We start from the raw sequence: 19634 nt of genomic DNA, 5'->3' as shown, positions 1-19634 counted from the left end.
TAAAAAGACTACGTCACCATACAGAGGAATGAGATAGAGAGAATTACAGAAGGGCAAGCCAGAGAATTCATGCGTAGAGCCGAGCCAGTGATCAGCCGGGTCTCTATGAGCTAAAAAGCAGGAGCGGAACCAGCAACAAAATAATAATGTGAACACTGAAAAAAGATTTGGTAAATGATAGAAATGACATAAGTTGTCTTAGACTGGTTTTGTATTGGCAATTGAATAAAATATTACAATAAAAGATGCATTCTAGGATTTTGGATTTTATACTTGTAATGCTATAAGCAAAAGTACAAGTCCTAGAATGCAAAGTGTAGTTTGGTTAGAGCCAAGATAGACTGAAGGCATCACACAACATGGGTCTTTGAACATTATTAGAAATGTGTTTTCAGTCTTGTTTTCACTTCACTAATGTGTGTGCCCGGAGTTATATTATCAGCGCATTGGGGCTTGAGTGAAGCAAACAAATTAATGGTTTGTAGATCACTTTAACTGCCCCATTTCATTGTCTGCTGTTACCTGTGGCACCCAAGTGGCCATCCCCACCTCCGTTCGTCTTACACCTCTACCTGTGTACAAAAGCATTCCAGACTTCCCATATAGCTCAGCCATCATTGAATCATTGGCTAAATTCACTGTGCCCCAATCCAGTTTGCTTTGAGCACAAGTTACCTAGACCTTCTCAAGAGGATTCCAACTTGATGTGAACTAAATAAACACAAGAACATAGCTGCCACATTTTTAGACCGCTTATGTGTGACATTGCTATGGTTTCTGTGTAGGTACAGGTGACACTCCACTGTCAAATGTGACACTCTTTCACAAGTAAGTCAAACCAATGACCACTATTTGATTAACTTTCGATTTTTCTGTAATTGCACCGACTTATCGCACAAAAATGAGCATACACCTATTGCCAATGTTTGCTAAAAGTGTCAACCAAATCAGTAACAACAATGATTTTGTTGTGAATAATAAGAATTGAAAAGGATTCACTTGTGAAAAAACTGGACTTTGAATTAAACATTACTAACCTCTGTGGAAGAGGTACACAACACTTTGTAGCCTCAATTAGCAACCATGTAGTCCATTTTTCTCCTCACAAATCCTTCATCTGCATCTATCACACGCCCTCTCCTTTATCCTGTTTTCACTCTGTCCTGCATGAACTTCCTAGTGGTGGTCCCTTCACTTAACACAGACTCACTCGTTCTAATCAAATGCTAATCATACCATTTTCGTTTCCCTTGTCATTGTTAATATTATGCCAATAGTTTTACCTCCTTCACACACATTAATACAATGGTAATTACTACGGGCACATTTGTGCTGTTTGCGCTCTGCAGAGAGGCCTAAGATTGGATGAGCACGTAGTCTGAATACCTTTAAAACCCACAAACAGGCCTTGTGAGAAACTCGCACAGGCTTCAGTCCGAACTCCAGAGTTCTAGCTGGTCAGTCATGAGCAACTACCCACAACCTTTATTCACCCAGATATCTAAAAGGTGGCTCGGTTCATAATATGCATAATACGCTTGTAAAAGTCACCTGTTGTGGAGAAACGTACAGAAACACAACATCAAAATGTAAAATATCAACAGGGACTCCGGCTGCATCACTGACACAGATTACAAGGTTTACAGTCACCGCTAAGATCGCCACCTGGGCTACGCTGGCTGGGTTTCCCGTAAGTAGCTGCTTTTGTTGGTTAAACAGTCGCACCCGAACAGCAGAGAGAGTTGAGCTGGGCCCAGAGCTGGTTCCTATGGTGGAAAAAGACTCATCTCTTCTCTGGGCTCCGCTCACACTGCTGGGAGCTTTGAAAGACCAGTCACATTGATGCTGGCTGTACAAATGCTACGCTGACACCAAAGCTCAGGCAAGTGCTGCACATCTATGGCTAAGCACTTTGAGCAATGACATAGCAAGAGGCTAAACATGCCCAACTTTGCTTTTTAGTGTGGTGACACCCACTAACGTGTTATAGTAACTGTAGATGCATGGTATTTGACAGGACTGTTTGAGAGTACACACAAAAAGAGGTTTCAGGGCCTTTTACGGTCTTTCCCCCAGCCCCTTGTTGAATCGTCAGCTCTACAGCCTCAGTGCCCGACCTGTGCACGTGTACCTGTGCTTTGTGCACAAGTACACCACTGCCTTTCACAACATTATGCTTTACGCCCGCAGAAGTATGCAGATAATTGCTGGCTGAATGTAGTCTGTCTGTTAAAGTATGTACTGGATTTACAGGGCTGGTAGGCTAGCTACATTCACAAACTCCACGGAAGAGCCATTTGTTCATGTTCATTCACAGTTAAATTAAAGAATCCCTCTTACAAAAAGGCTCATTGCATTTCCAATTGAGTATTTCGCACTATTTTTGCTTGATTCTGCAAAAGTTTTTCCCTCATGTAATTAGCAGTGGCATAATTATACTGCTCAGTTATTGCAGAAACATCTGAGCCTACTTTACATTTCTTATTGAAGATTTACATAATATTAGTCTCATTCCTATTATTCATTCACAGTAATAATGTAGGCAGTTTAACAAAACGTGTCTGCTTAATGCATCTCTTGAGTTCCCACCTCAAGTCCTCAGATTACCTCTATCATTCTAATTGCACTATGCAGTGAAAAACATATTCAAGGCATCCTCTTTTCTAGAATTATGTTCCATAACTTTTTCCCTTATTTGTTTGAGGTAGTCAATGGATTTGAGATCCATAGTGGAGACTATCCTTTATGTAAATAAATACATTTAAAAAGTCGTTGTAGTCACTTTTTTCCATGATCACATAAATAGGGTGACCAGGCATCCTGGATTTTTACCAGCAGTCCCGGCAGATTTAGGAAAATGTTGCTCATGTCCCGATTTTTAGAGAGAATCACCTGTAAACAGTGGGAAATTATTTTTTTTAGTTTTCCAAAGCAGAGAAAGTTAGGTGGTGTTACCACAAAGCAAAAAAATCAACAGGCATTACACTAGCCTTAAAATTTGCATTTTATTTAAGTTCTTAGTGCAGCTTCTGTAGTTCTATGCTGATGAAAGATGTCATCCTATTATCTCTGTTGAAGTAAAATTGTAGTCTTTCTTCTATTTTTTTGTGCACTATCCCGGGTTTTTGGCTTTAAAATTCTGGTCACCCTAGGATAAATCATTTGTTTCAGATTTAAAAGGTAACTCCCATACACCTCTCCTTCCTCCTTCCTGTGTACCTCCTCTTCTCCTTTTAGGTTTGGGGAAAGGGGGGCAGGGGGAAGAGGTACTGTTTATATACCCAACTCAGTAACTCCATCTCGACCAACTATAGTATTTAATTACCCCTGGCCTATATGACCTGCTTCTACCTTAGTAATCCTTCCCATGCCTCTACCTCACCTATACGCTTCTCCTTCTTTATTCTGGTGTTTCTATGAAATGTTACAGAAATGCCTAACTACTAAATGCAAAAAAGGATTATAAATTTAGAAAGTTATGGTCCACCAGCATGTCATGCATTAGAGGCACTTGCCATGACACTATAAGACCTTTGGGATAGCTTTCTTACAGACGGGCAGAAATGGAGCAATGAGACTTAGAACGCATATTTGTATTACATCCACATTTTGGTTTGCATTGATTTTGTACCAAAAGGTAAAATTAATATATTACATAGTATAAGAAAAATTTAAAGTTTTCATGTAAACCGTAAAAAACAAAAACATTTATTTTTATACCAATTGCTAACATTTGAAATGATTTCTCGCGTAGTTCCTCTTCCTTTTGACAAATTCTGTTTTTCATTTAATTTTTCATTTCTTGTAATATTTTAACAGTAATGAACCAGTCTATAATTTTTTTAAGACTGCTATGGTTTCTTATTCAATACAAATGTGTTTCTTTCTTAAATTCAATCCCACAACATGCGTGCTATGCATTTGGAACATCCTGGTTCCATTGGGGCAAACAAACTGGCAGAAGATTCTGAATAGATCCATAATTTATCAAGATTTACACAGTACAGAGCTTTTAGAAGCAATATTCTCTTCACACCATCCCATCTTTTTTGCATGTTTCACCGAGTGCATTTTTTTCTGATGGCTTTCACAACATTATTGCACATTCAATCCCCTTTTATTATCCATGACATGATCGATATAAAAAAATAATTTCAATATATTGTAACGAATCGGTATTTAAAGTTTCTTCCCACGTATAAATACAGCGTAGAAACGTTTCTAGCGGTCAGTATTTTTCAATGCAATGAAAAAAAGACACATCAAGTATTGGCAGCATGCCAGCACTTCAGTTTACTAGTGACCAATTATTGATACAATAACTATGTGATGGAAGAAGGACTACTTGCACGATAATTATGTGATGTGGGCATTAATAGTGGCAAAATAAATGCGAGATGTATTATTAGTACTAGTGCAATCACGGTCTGAGGACACGTGGTTAGAAGCACAGCACCGGTATGGACCTCCTAGCACGCTCGCTGTCCGGTGGGGGTTACTGCTGGAGGATTAACTGCTAGGCCAATACTATTCAGAAAACAATAAATCAATGAAACGATGCAGGGATGTTAGTTGGGAATGATATTTTTACCTCAAGTGTGGTACAAAAATAAGATGATGGACACTGTGTAAGAGTTACATTTTGAACCCTGATTTCTATTAGGAATGCCTTTTTACCTCTCCATTTTAGCACAGGCTGTTCAGCTTGCACACTCATAAATCAAATTGCTTTGCTTGGCTGAAGAACATGCTGATTGGTACGCTATGCTACCAGTGTACCATTCACTGATGCAGGTGGGAATCTATCATAAGCATGGCACTGAGCTCCTGACCCAATGCCGGTCAGACAGGACAAAGCTGTAGGAGCATAATACAGGGCCCTGCAGCACAGCCCCCCTCAACACTTCCGGGGCCTCGCATTTAACCTAAGGCCAATGAATACCTGCGAAATATGAGATACAGGGGTCCCTTTCTGCTGATGACGCCCTTAATTTGGGTTAAGCCACTGTAAAGCTGCTTACAATGCCTAAACAATACCTTATTTTTATTAACAAAGTTCTACATCCTCATTAACGAACAAGAATCATCACTAAAGCAGGTATTTAACAAATGTCTACTAACCAGATACAAGCAAAGAACCACACACAATGGATGGATTGAATTCAAAGACCCATACGAAAAGTGCCCCCAGATTAAAACAGGGCTAAAATGCCTCCAGCGGAGGTTCCTCCATAGGAGCAGAGGGAGTGTCACTCCCCCAAACTGCTGCTCAGAAAGTGTGAAAAACTAAATGGTAATACAATTATTTTATTACCATTTTATTTTTATTCTGTGCCAACAAAAGGGAGTGCGAGGGCAGGGCCAGTGCGTCACTGCTGCTGACTGGCTGCAGTGAGGAGTGGCACTTCAGTTTGAAGTGCGCATGTTGGTTTGGCTGGCTACCTTGCTACGGCCAGCCCGACATGCGCAATTCAAACTACACCCACCGAGGTGTCTTTTACAGCTGCACCGAGGTGTCTTTTACAGCTGGGTTGGAGAACAGACACAGGCCTCGAGTGCTCTTTTGGAGCACTGAGGCAGCCCGCTCCAGCCAATCTAGATGCTTCACTCATGCAGCGTTGAGAGCAACGTCTTGACTGGATAAAGAAGTGGATTGTGGGACCTCGCGCTCAGACTGGAGTCTGGAGCCAGCAACATCGAGGACGTGCTGCAGAACATCCAGGACATGCTGCAGGCAGTGTAAGGTAAGTGATTTTTTTTTATACATAAAATGTTTGTTTTGCACCCCTCCATTTTAATATGTCACCAACTGCCACATCAATGGTAGGAAGGGAAATACAGTTACTCAATACATAGCATGATACATATGAGCAGAGTTCAATAAAAAAAGGTGAAAACAGCAATACGTATATGAAGGGCCCAGCTAATGCACTTACAAATTATCTCAGTATGCTGCTTTAACTCTCTGGGAACTGATTCAACATGCAGTGGGATTTGGTTTTCAATAACTGTGTATAGAAAATACAAATCTGAAAACACAAGGTATATTTGGTAGCACAGAGGGACCCGACCAGCACTCCTGGAATGCACACTGTCTGCAAGGCAGACAGTATGCATCCTAACGGTGCTGGGCAGGTGGGGCCCTGTACTGCCCTAAGCCATGGCATGAGCAGTGCAGGTCCCCCTTTGGCCTCTGGTACTGGCTTTCCACCAGCCTTTTCATGGCTGGTGGAAAGTGGAGTTGTACTCAGCCAGGCGGCGCCGAGTTCAGCTCCACCATGGCTGGTTACAAGCCTGACTGCCATCACCCCATCGAGATCTATGATCCTGGCAGAGATGGCAGTCTTTAGGCGGCTCTTCCCTCCAAAGTTGTAGTTGGGTGGTCAGACCGCCTGGAGTGTGGCGGTTTGGTCGTCAACATGAGTGTGGTGGTCCTCTGACTGCCCCACTCATAATGAGGCCCCATGTCTGCATACCCTTGATGCGGCTTGCTGCCTAACCCAGCAAAGTTCCAATCACTTTTTACCTTACCACATATCCCAGCAAAGTTCCAACCACTTCTTTCTAATAGGTTTCTGTTATATATTTACCTATCTCTTCCATTTATTTTTTTAAGATTTCACTTTGCCTACGAAAGCAAGGAAAGAGGCAGAGTTCAGTTCTGCAATTGAATTGTCCCTCCACTAAAGCACTGCAGCCTTTGGAGGTTTTTACATCCAGTGCCAAAACCAGTAATCATCAGTGTTTCGAACAATCAAAGCTTTTAATGACATAAAGTTAAGCATTACTTTTTTCCCTCAAAGTATAACAGCTGTGTTGAAAAGAAGAGTTTCGTTTTTAAAATGTAAACTCGAATACGATGAAATGGGTTTTGAAAATGTTACAACAGTAACACAAAATCTTAGAACTTAGCAAAAGGTCATGACATTGCCCTTACAAATACCATGAAAAGCCATGGAATTCATTCGCCATTCATTCACCTCTGCGGCAAATGAAATTCTCGATTTTTAACATTGATACTTTACTCCATGAAGGGAATTAGGAGGTAGACTACATTTTAAAGCATGGCAAAAAAGCTGCGGGTCGACTTGGTCACTTGGTTACAGCAACTATAACTGGAGGATGTAGCTGTGAGGGTGACGGGGGAGTCACTAATGGAGCAAAGTGACACATATTTCACTCACTGACATATCTATGCCATCTTGAAACCTGGACTCACGGCATTTGCGGATAAAGACTGAACTTTGTAAACTTTTGCTGAAGCATACAGAACAAGCATTGGCAAAGCCAATGGGTGCCCGCCTATGTGAGAGCTATTGGCTTTGCCAGTGTGTTTTAGTCATGTAGGACACCAGCGTGGCTACTGTTCAGCATGGATAAAAGCTATTGGCGAGAAGTGTTGCAGAGTGGAATGGCGAAGTGTGTTGTGTCATAATGTGTCATAGAGAGGAGTGGCATAGTGTGGAGTTCAGTGGTGTGGTATAGAACAGGGTAGACTGGTGTAGAGTGCACTGGCGTACAGTGTTGCAGATTACAGTGGTATAAAGAGTGGCGGCATAGAATTCAGTGGTGCACAATGCAGTGGCATAAAATGCAGTGGCATAATTTGAGTGTTGCATGGTAGAGTACGTTGGTGTAGAGCGCAGTGGTGCACAATGGAGTGGTGCAACATAGAGTGGCATAGAGTACAGTAGTGTAGAGTCCATTGGTGTAGATTACAGTAGGGTGGCAGAGTGCAGTTGCATAGAGTGGTGCAGAGTAGAGTGGTATAGAGTTGTGCAGAATAGAATATGGTGCAGTAAAGTGCAGTGGTATAGACTGCAGTGGCATAGGGTGGAGTGCTATAGAATGCAATGGCATAGAATGGAGAAATTCAGAGTAGAGTGGTGTTTAATGAAGTTGCACAGTGCATTGGCATAGAATGCGGTAGTGCAGGTCAGAGTGACAAAGCGAAGTGTTGCAGAGTGTCAGAGTGCAGAGGCATTGGATGCATTGATGTAGAGTGCAGTGGTGTAGAAGTTAAAGTATTTGTTTCCAGCACACTTCAGAATTAACAATTATTGTGCTTTATTGTGTGTTCCTAATTCTGATATGTTCTGAAATGCTTGCACAGTTAAAATTAAACGTTGTGCGTTAGAAAAAACAACTACTTTCCTACCCCTCCATATCCAGCATGGTTCTCATATAAATCCTCTCACTTTGAAGTCAGAGAAAGAAAAGCAAACTCTAAGCTCCCACAGAAGACAGACTCTGATTTGAACACTCTGCATTTGAATACACAGCAAATGTGGTAAGAAATAAACGAGATTTACAGGCCTGTTCACATAAAAGAGCACTTGTGGAAGAATACAAGGGGAGTTGGTGTGAGAAGGCTGCACTCCTTGGGAGGGACCAACTGAACCTGGGCAGTCGAAAACAAATAAAGTCAGCAAATAGAAAGACAGGAAATGTGAGTTACAAACCTCAAAGCCAATGGTAATCAGTAGGTAGAATGCATTCCCAGGGAAGCTTTCTGAATGTCCCCAAGATGTTGTTACCAAACCAGACAGCTGAGCCTTCTGGTAGGCTTTGGTCTAAAAAGGGTATCATAAGGGCATACCCCATCATTGATACAGTAATACAGTCAATCGAACTACAAGCTACAAAGTACAGTTGTTTGTAAAAGAAATGGCAACATGGTATTCATGGTGTAAAAAAGGATATCATGTTTCTGCCCGTTTTGCTAGATTGAGTGGCACCATGTGTGTGCTTTCCCAAAAAAACGTTATTGAACATTGATTTTACCTAACTGAGTTAATGTTCCTGTAAGGCCATAGTAGAGGGTGCAGAAAATGTACTAGTGGCAAGGAAATTAAATAAAATATATGCACCTATATGACACACATGTGTGACTTCCGAGAGCACCATTGTGCTCTGGCTAGGATGCAGATTAAAAACAAATGCGGTGAAACCTACCAAGAAAGTTTTTTTTCTCCTTGAAAAATCACCTATGTAAACTAAGTCACCCCAAAAGTATTCTGTGTAAGTCCAAACAGCTGGCTGCTCAACTTAATATATAAACATGGGGCATGTAGGAAATTTGGAAAAGTGTCTTCCCAACAACAAACAGTTACAAAAAGATGTGTGTCATTGGGTAGATAAAGCTTAGTTTTCGATGATCATACCTAGTTATGAATAAAATCACTTTGTCCCACTTGGATTAAGAAAATATTCAAATGGTCAAAAACGTTATTTTCCAGTTAGCTTTGGAAATCTAATTTAATGGAAAAAGTGGATTTTTTGATCATTCTAGTGGAAAGGTAACTTTATAAAAGTAACTCTATAAAAGTATAATTACGGGCTGTCTAAGAGTAAACTGGTTTGCCTCACAACCTTGTTTCTGAAACTTAATAGAATTTACTTGGCTGGCTTGTTAGCGACCCTCCTTGTTAAACCGATTCATTGGCCTCTGGCAGTGGAAGGGCAGAAGCGGTTTTGGCAGGGGGGACCTGGTAGGGATTAGCCATCTCTGAAAGGAAAATAAATAGCTGGCACCACAACTGGCACCTTTTACAGCTCTTTCTTTGAAGTAGAGATGCCATATAAGGCTGACAAGTAATCTAGAACCATCGGAGACCTTGCCTCTGTGTCCCCAGTAGGAGGAAAAATATTTCTATCACATACACAGGGAAGAAAGCTTAATCTCCATAGAGAAGTGGCTGGAAAAAGAGCCTAGACTTCTGCAGCCGCAAGAAGGCTTGGGTCAGTTTGCCTGAGGGACTCTAAAGTGAGAGCGATAATGCTGGGAATTCGGTGAGAAAAATTAGCCTGGAGTTGGTGTTGGAATTTTGAAATTTCTCCAATTACTGGCGGAAGTAAGAAGAAAACATCTTGAAAACGCTCTGATACTGAAGGATTATTGAAAGAAGAAATCTCAAGAACTCCAGACTCATGATGGCTCCCAGGGAATAGAACTACTCTCCAAGGGTTAAGTGTTTGGTCTCATGTTACCTGCTACAAGGACACATAAAAGCAGAAAGTCTCTGGGCTCCAAGAAGAACTGGCTGACTATTGTGATGTGGACTCTGCAGGAGCCCTAGCAGGAGAGAAGTCTAGTGCTTAGATGCCTGCCCTGAGGACTAAAGGAGTGATTAGAGGGAACGTTTCCCAGCAATTATTGGCATTTGTGACTGTGAGTTTTTCAAACTTCAGAGGACCGGGTCAATTAGCTGGGGCTTTGCCAGAGAAAATGCACTCTTGGTAGGCAAGGAAACCAGATTTGCCTTCTGCAGAGACTTGTGCTAAGCCAAACATGGCTTCAGTAGGACCTCACAGTGAAAGTAGCAACCTCATAGAGGTCTGCCTGGTTACGGCTTCCAGGGTAGCCCTGCTGGTGCATTTTAAGAAACAAAAAACTGCCTAAACCCAAAGGTAAAACCTTGGCAGTGGCATGGTGGCAAATCTACACCCACAACAAAGCACACTCTCTGGCCTGCTTCGTCTAGCTTTTGGTGCCAAAACCTACACCTTCAGCAAAAGCTCCATTGCATTCCACTTCAATTGAAACACCTCAGCTTCAGCGTCTTACATTGCACGGGTTAGAGGACAATAAGGTATAGAAAATAAAGGTAGAAACTTTGATCAGTGAGACCCACTTGGCCTACCTGAGCTTTGCTCCATTGTGATTGGTAGGAAGTTGCACTTAATTCTGAGCCTACTGCAAACTATTGCTTCTGATTAACTTTGAACTTTCTAGGGTTTTTTGACAGCAAAACCTTAAAATTAATAAATCATATGTCCAGATCCCCATTTCCTATTTTAACTATTTTGATGTCTTATTGGTCGTTAGATTTTTCTCTTTTTTGAACGGATTTGCCAATTTTACTGTCCTATGTTCTTTATTTTAATCTATGTGTTACTGCTTTTTGCATTTCTCTTTTTGCCTCCTAATTGTACCGGTGCTACGAGGGGTTGAGTAGAAGCGTATTGTGGCCTAACCAGCCCGTGTTTGTAAAGTTGGTAAGGCACCTTTTCCTTTGTGAAGATATCACTTTCTAACACATGGGCATGTCTGATCTTCCTTGAGACACTTCCAGATCTATACACAAAATAAGCTCACCAAATGGACACGGGTGTTAGTTTTTCAAAATTCTTCCCAGATAACCTGCATTTATGAAGTCCGTATGGAGCATCTACATTTTTGTGTGCTGAATTAAGTGGCTTGTCTTCACCAGTGATTAGTGGAATGTCAGACCGTCATGACGTGTTGCTCAAGTCTGTTTTTGCAGAGTGAGACAAAGAGAAACTGCAGGCAGTATTTCTTTGCTAACAGTATTTAGAAGAATGATATTGTGACTCATAGCCCCATGGGCCTTTTAGTCGGAGCACAGAATTAGTTTCCACATATCACTCACACCAGAGCGAACATTGTTCTCCCTTTTTGTTTACAGACCTGTGTTTCCAGGAAAATAGTGATTTACTTTTGACGGCTTCCTGTTGGGGAAAGAGGCAAGGCCACTTATTTGCGGCGCTAAGGATGGAGCCTTAATTTCAGCCCTGATTTCCTTAGGAGAGTGTCTTTTGTTCTTCTGAGCTGTTTCCAACTGGAGCAAAAAGACCAATAGATTCGGGGCATCCAGATACCTAAGGAAAGAGAAACCACCTCATGTACCCACATTTTCCTTTCTTGTTGCATGGTAGTATGCATGCCTTAGATTGCCCTTCTTCCTGTTATGGTGGTCGTTTGTCTCCATGTCCCTGGGACTTAGACGGTCATTATGAACACGGCGGTAAACACTGTCGGCCACCGTGGTGATGGTGAACAGAAGACCGCCATTGGCGGTGAACAGAAACCTGCCATATAAAGATGCAAAAATCTGAATCCGCCCAAAAAGTCCCAGCCACCAGTCACCACCAGGACCTTCTTGGCGGAAATTCAGGACCTCCCACCCCACCACCGCCGTGAACACAAACTCCCCGCCCTCCAAATAATGATGCACAGATCACCGCGGCGGTCAGTGGAAGCTGAACGACCAATGTCGCCATGGTGGTCCCGGTGGTATGACTGTGGCGATTTCGCCACAGTCAAAATATGCTGTGTAGTACCGCCGGCATGTTGGAGGTACAACTGTCACATATCCCCTGGCGGTCACCGACCACCAGGGTTGAACTGAGGGCCTGTGTATCATTTTTCTTGAAAGCTTAGTTTTGTGAATGTTAGTTTGCTTGAATCTGTTTTGTCGCCTTGGGCAACTCTTGGTGATTATGTATCTTTATAATTTAGTTTTGTGCATTGTCTACATGACTTTAAGCTTGTGTTTGTAATAAATCTTTTAACTTAATTCCTGATTGGAGTTTTTCTTCCTTGGCGACATTGGTCATGGTGTCTAAATTGTTTGTGTGGTGTTGAAGTATTGTTGATGGTTCACCACACATCTTTTTGGGTCCAAAGGTCCATCGACCTCATTGCATATTTGGTTCCTGCAAAGGATGAAAAATTAATCTACAAACTATGCATAGTATATGGCACCTACCTTACTCTCTGATCATGAAGCATCTTCACCAACCTTGAATCATGACATTACTTGCAAGGCAATCAATCTACAAAAATAAATACCTAGCATCCAAATTCTCATTTACTGAAGGCTTCTTCAAGCTGGCAGGAAAGCCATCCTAGATTTTGCCATCGTCTTTTACAAAAAAAGCAAAACTCCACTTTTAACTCCTCGCAGTTGAAGCCACCAGAATCTGGAAGTCTCTCTCTCTAGATGATCATCCAACTAAGACCTTCAGATGACTTCTATATTTTCATCTTTTTCTGCCATTGCATCTTTGTCTAACTCACTACCACCTCCCACTGCATTCTGTTTCAGAATATCAGTTTTTCGGATCTCTCAGTAGCAGACAATTTTGCTCTCAGTCCTATTGTACATGAATTTCTGAGCTTTCTTCCAATACACATAGTATCCTATTCCACACTTCTCTAGCCTAACATAGCTGTAGCTCATCTCTTACTGGCTCCTGTGTCTTGCAAAGCACTCTGATACTTCTCGGTGAGACATCACTTTACAAAACTGTTCAATAATGTAAATAGCAAAAGGCCTGCTTGTTCCTGCCTAAGGCATTCCCAAGTGCTCTTATAGATTTGCTCACACCATCTCTCCTGGGAGGAGGTTACATGAATCAATGATCTGTACCCTAAAGAGCTTTTTTTTACTTTCAATGGATTCAGATCCATCATATCATCCTATATGACATTTTTATGCATGTACTGTCAGCCTTATAATATTCTTATAATACATGGAATTCTGCAATCCCTATATAAATGCACATCTCTAATTTATTTATAATCTGCGCCCAGTGACTCAGTCGTTATAAAGAAAAGATGTCAGAAGTCGACTTTAATAAGTTACTGCAGTCCAGTTCTGACATCACAATAATTGCTGCCAGAGCCAACAGCTGAGGTGAAAGGCAGGTCAGGTCACAAGCATTACTGAAGCAGTTGTTTACAACAAGGAAAACAGAACATTGTTTTTCTTTCTTCTGCTCTGTTTCCTTCTCGCTTACACTGACTAGCAGCAAGAACTTGGCTATTTTTTGCATTACTTAGATGATTATAGAAAGGTTCAGCCTTTCTGCATGTTTCTACATATTCTAAGTTCTTGCAGCTTTTTTTTTTAACTGACTTGTATTTGAAGTGTTTCTAATAACTTTTTGTAACAGATATCTAATAGGTTTTTGATGTGGTTAATTTTTGGATTAGGGGTTCTATTTTTCTTCTTCATGTTTGCTAACATGCTTTCTCTTTCTGAAAGACCTATGCACCGAGGTTTTAAGTGATTTCTGGGAAAGGTGATAGTGTGACCATGTATTATATAGGATATAGTACCTCAGAGTTCCATAACCTTATAAAGGAACTCGGCTTTCGGCCTCATTCCTCTATATGGTTATGGAACTCCTTGGTGGCTTGCAATATCTTTATAATGTACGGCAGGGGGTACTTTATCCCTCATCTCACATGAGCACATGCCAGGAGTTCTTCTGCCTTATTTCTTGGAACCCTTACGTCAGCTGCTTGTCAGCTCCACAGCCACAGTAAATATTCCATGATGAGAAAGTGTCTCATAAACAATTTATTTTTTACCGTTTCCATTGTATGCGTGATGACAACCAAGTGTGGTTATGGTGTTCTGGGATGTAGGGTTTAGCAATGGGGTGGGGAATGAAGCGTGAGAGACACACAAGCAATTTTATGGTTTTCAGTATGCTGGTAGCTTTGAGCAGCTCTGCAGGTAATGTTATCGTGTTTCTTCTGATCATGGTCTACTTTAATAGTTACTGCACTGAGTTGTCGAACCTGATTTTTTTACTCCTGATTTCAACTGGAGTTCCCATGGCAATTAATGCATCTGTAAAACTTTATATTTGTGTATATTATTTTTAGTTTTATGTAGTAATGCTGTAATTGTTTTTAGAATTTAAAAAGAAAATCACTTATCATGGTTTCTCAACTTTTTAGTTTCCGAATCCTCATGTGGAACAGATTTCACAACACAACTTCCCTAAATGTAGTGTTGTAACTGTGAATTTTGCTATTTGCCAAGCAATGACGTAAGCCTGTAAGTGGGTCAATGCATCTACTGTAGAAATGTGTGAAAGAAACTCTAAAGTCACATGTAGACTCCATTTCATTTCAGGTCCACAAAATGAGCACCATCGAATCGCATCACAGCAATTCTCAATATAACAATTCTGTATATCTATGCTAGTGTAGCAGGGATGCTTGGTATGCAGTCTAAAAAACCACTGACTGTATACTGAAGTTATGAACTTCAACCGTGGCTTCCTGTGCCAGCATACTGTATAATCTTTGGTAAATAACTTCCCCTTCTTGTGCTTTACCTCATTCCAAACAAGCATTGGTAACGACAATAGGTCTCGCCAATATATTGCTGTTGGTTCCTCCAATGATCCTCTGTAAAATGTTATTTAAAAAAAGAAGAAAAAAAAAACATTTCGAAAAAAAACATTTCAAAATAGGTAAAGCAAAAACACATATCTGATCTAAAACCTGTATATAGTTTTCCAATCTTTATGAATGCATAGTCTATTTTTCAAATACTTTTCATTCAGAAAACTCTGAAAAGAACTTAAAAGAATAAAATACTATCAGATGAAAGTGGAAACGTTGCCAGGGCCTTTCCACTGGATTCAGCTATTTGGTCTTTTGCAGTGCCCGAAAGACCAGGTTTATGGACGGGCAGGAGAAGTGTCATCCTAAGTACAAGTTATTACCAGGGCCACCAGAATTATGTGGCAGGGGAGGACCAAATTATGTGTCAGGGAAGCACCAAATTATGTGACAGGATTGACTAAATTATGCAGCAAGAAAAGACAAATTGTGCTGCATAATGCAGCACATTTTGTGCTAGTAATACCTCATTAATTTGACTTTTTTACACGTTTACACTCACCACCACCATGTTCCTCTCTTCACGTTCGCTCTAATGTACTCTTTGTAGCTAACTTGTGGAACAACTCATTTTCTATCAGGAGTGCCCCAACACTCTCCGGGTTTAAGAAACTTCAGATAGCCCATCTCCTTGAATAATCAAACTAATATTCATTTAAGTATTTTAAGTTGATTTCTTGTGTGTTTACCTTATATGTTCTACCAAGCTAGGTTCTCCTTTGCCTTTGGTAAAAGTGTTATAATGAACACAATACAAAATATACCCAATGTTTCATACTCAATTTACTGACCTCAGAAGGATGGAAGGCTGAGTCTGACTTGCTGGGATTAAAACTCATATTAGGAACATTACTTGTTTTCAACAGCAAGAGTTCATTTTACATTGCTTTTCTTTCAGCTATGAGGCACTTCCCACATAGCTGAATATTCAAATTCAAATTAGAAAATAATTTGTAAAGGCTGATTCCTTATAGAAACCAGTGGCTTTTTAGCAGTTTCTATTCTCTTTGTTTACAGAATACACATACAAAGTTTTTTCAGAGGCAGTATTTATGCTTGCGGTGCCAAAGGAAGGGTGTTCCCACTTATTTATTTTCAACGATTTCACAGCGCCCATAAGTCTCCTTTCAGGCACTTCTACGGATCTCAGACTAAGGAAGGATGTGAACAAAAAAAGAACAGCTGGAAGAAGTCCCCGAGAAGGAAGGGACCGAATAGATGAACAGGGACATGTAAACACACGCAAATGTGCAGCAACATTCCAGGATCATTTTGGTTGCTCGTTTCCGCCATAATTACTATGGCGGTCATTCTGACCTTGGCGGGCGGCAGAGGCCGCCCGCCAAAGTCCCGCCGTCAGGTTACCGTTCCGCGGTCGAAAGACCGCGGCGGTAATTCTGACTTTCCCGCTGGGCTGGCGGGCGGTCGCCTTCAGACCGCCCGCCAGCCCAGCGGGAAAGAGGCTTCCACGATGAAGCCGGCTCGGAATCGAGCCGGCGGAGTGGAAGCTGTGCGACGGGTGCAGTTGCACCCGTCGCGTATTTCACTGTCTGCGCAGCAGACAGTGAAATACATGTAGGGGCCCTCTTACGGGGGCCCCTGCAATGCCCATGCCAGTGGCATGGGCACTGCAGGGGCCCCCAGGGGCCCCGCGACCCCCCCCTACCGCCATCCGGATCCCGGCGGTCGGACCGCCGGGATCTGGATGGCGGTAGGGGGGGTCGGAATCCCCGCGGCGGTGCAGCAAGCTGCGCCGCCGTGGAGGATTCAATGGGGCGGCGGTACACTGGCGGGAGCCCGCCAGTGGTGCCGGTCCGACCGCGGCTTTACCGCCGCGGTCGGAATCCCCATTGGAGCACCGCCGGCCTGTCGGCGGTGCTCCCGCGGTCCACCGCCCTGGCGGTCTTTGACCGCCAGGGTCAGAATGACCCCCTATGTGCCCACGTTTTGCGTAAGCAAATGCGCCACATACTGCCACATGGGAACAATCGTATTACGAATAAGCACATTTAACAACTTGTTTCCATTTAACACACAGAAACTAGGTTGGTACAATTATGACCTTCGCCGCCGCCAGTTCTCATTGTCCCAAGGTCTCGGACTGAGTAAAATCCAATAAGGATCTAGGCCTACAAGAAAAGGCTTGTTTGTGTGTGGTTGTTTATAGGAATGCAGTGGGATGTAGGATTAAACATTTGTTTTGCATATTTGTGTATGCATGTATGTCCGAGAGCTGAAAGTGGGTTAGAGAGAGGGTAAGAGCAAATCGGCATAGCACAGACATCCTAAAGACCGACACACACACACTTAATTGTGCCAAACAAATGCATGCAAAGGAAAAGTCCACAAGAGAATGACTAAGATCACACCAGTTTGGAGAAAGCTCTGTTGTAGGTTTCTTTGGTGCGGTAATGGGTTAACTTACAGGTGATCCCACGAGCAGCCAGTGATGTGACCTAATCTGGCTGCCCACCTGATTAGCCAATGAGGACCAAAATACACGACATCTGGTGCTGAACCTTGGGGGTTCACCCCACATCTGGGCCCCATAGTCCAGGAAAAGAACTCACATGCCAAGGCGTAGTGTTACCAGGCAACTCACCAGTTGCTCGGGCTTACAACTGCCCTTGGGAACACCCGGGCGCCATTGATTTCATCCCAATGCCGTGCCATAAGGTTTTGACATGCAGCCACTAGGAGCTGTTTCTTGTGGTTGCTTTTCACACCAAAGTCCTCTGGATCACCCTGTAAATCCACCAAGCCATCAAGGGTGGCAGCTCTTAGCACTGAGGCACCCCACCATTACCCCCAAACTTATAAGACCAGAATGTATTCTTATTTCATTTGCAGAGACACCTTGCTGTTGCCATAGCTTCACTACAATGTTACTGCTGTGTCCAGTGAGCATAACTCATGGTGCCTTGGAGAACACCGCTTAATGTTGTTGTGGCATGTATCTGGCTGTGACTCCAGAACTGGTCCTCTAGACTTAATGTCAATGTCCCTTATGATTGTCTGAAAAGGGTCACCCAGATCGCTGACCATGGAGGGGGCAACACATTATCATACTGTGAATACTTCATTAGGTAGTAGCATCGTGATCTGCTGCACCAGCAGCACAGATCACCCCCACTGGAGCTTATTTTACACCTGTGAACTTTCTCACAACTACTGCCATACTTGAAGGGCCTGATATGACCGGCTGTTTGTGCTAAACCATACCTTCATTGCCCCTTTGTGAACTGAGCGGGACAGAATGGAGCAGCTAATTGTGTTTATGAATTCCCGTATCAAAGGTATTGCCTTTATGCATCTCGAATTTCTAAAGAAACCATGAAGCAATTGCCCCTAAGTCAGTAGTCAGTCAAATTGACCCCCAAACCTCGCCGTAGATCATGAGTGTACCTGCTGTACACTGTAACTGTCATTCATACTTGATTGTACCCTTGCTTGATGTCATTATGAAGTTATGTTCATAAGCAACAGACCTGGCTCAGTCGGGGGACAAAATATTATGATACACCCAACAGCTATAAACACCTCAAAGTGTCATACGTATATTTGTCATTAAATTATTGCTTGTGGTCAACCCAATTCAGCTATCTTTACTCACTTATCAACCATTTATATGTTTTCTAAAAGGATGCCAAGGGACCAATTTGAAACTACTGCTCTCTCCATTAAGCACAGTTCTGTCATGCTCTATCATGCAATTGATACTCCATCATGCAATTGAATTGGCTATGCATCTTGTGTTTACCCTACAGTGACAAAACCCAAAGTTCAGGGTTTAATCAGCCAACCTTATACAGCACCAGCAAGTTAAATAGGGACACACTAGAGTGGGTCAATGGGAGTGTACAGAGGGCTGCCACTGTAAAACACCCATCATGCAGTTCCAAGCAAGTGCTTGAGTGACAGAGACAGATGCACCAAGTGTCAGATGAGTACTACACTTGGTGGAACCCAGGTGTAGTTGCTTGGAGTTTACAACCCACCTCATCACCCTACCAGGGAAGCCATTGACTGTTCTGTAGAAATTCCAGGCTTGCCCAAAGAGGGCGAACCCTAAAACCAATGAGTATATAAAGATGATCCTGCCACAGAAGTGACTTGCCTAACGGGGTTAGGACTTAATCTCAAGTGCAAGCACTCCATCCTTTTGCCCCCTCAATCCTCAACCTGCCCTGATGGAGATCAAGCAGGCATGAAGGGTGTACAGCCTGGTAGGGGGAAGGCTGTGATAAGCTTCTGTTTGCCATTCTGTCACTCTAAGTGCAACACAGGCAATGTTGTTGTCTAGATATAAGCAGGGAGTTAGATTTGTCAATACCTAGGTGACCAATATAGCAGCATGCTAGAAATATCTGTCCCCACTTGGACTTCAATCAGAAACTTGTCAGATTACTAGTATTTCCAACAACAAGTTGGCATATGAACAAATTGACAATATCTGGTGACATGCATAGGTAAATTCGATAGGTCTTGCCTTCGGTACCTATTGCCTTTGAAAATGGTTTTCAGCAACCCTGCAAAGCATCTAGGATGCTTTACAGAAGGGCTAAAGAATAAAAAAGCCTTTGAAGTGGCCAGACATGTAATTTTGTAGGTTGGTGCATTTTTTGTCGTTACTGATCCGAGTGGAATCAGTAACTAAAAAAGAAAAGCTTGCAAAAGCTTTTTT

At 42.3% G+C, this 19634-nt stretch overlaps 1 protein-coding gene across 4 annotated transcripts in view; it reads right to left on the bottom strand.

Moving 5' to 3' along the window:
* The window catches only part of TMCC3 (transmembrane and coiled-coil domain family 3), a 231080-nt gene that overhangs the window by 64437 nt on the left and 147009 nt on the right, over nt 1–19634 (bottom strand). The gene's annotated exons all lie outside the window — the stretch shown is intronic.

This window comes from Pleurodeles waltl, chromosome 4_1 (assembly GCF_031143425.1).
Source record: "Pleurodeles waltl isolate 20211129_DDA chromosome 4_1, aPleWal1.hap1.20221129, whole genome shotgun sequence".
Classification (NCBI taxonomy): domain Eukaryota; kingdom Metazoa; phylum Chordata; class Amphibia; order Caudata; family Salamandridae; genus Pleurodeles; species Pleurodeles waltl.
Note: the sequence above shows the minus strand (reverse complement) of the source record. Positions and strands in the feature narration are given on the sequence as shown.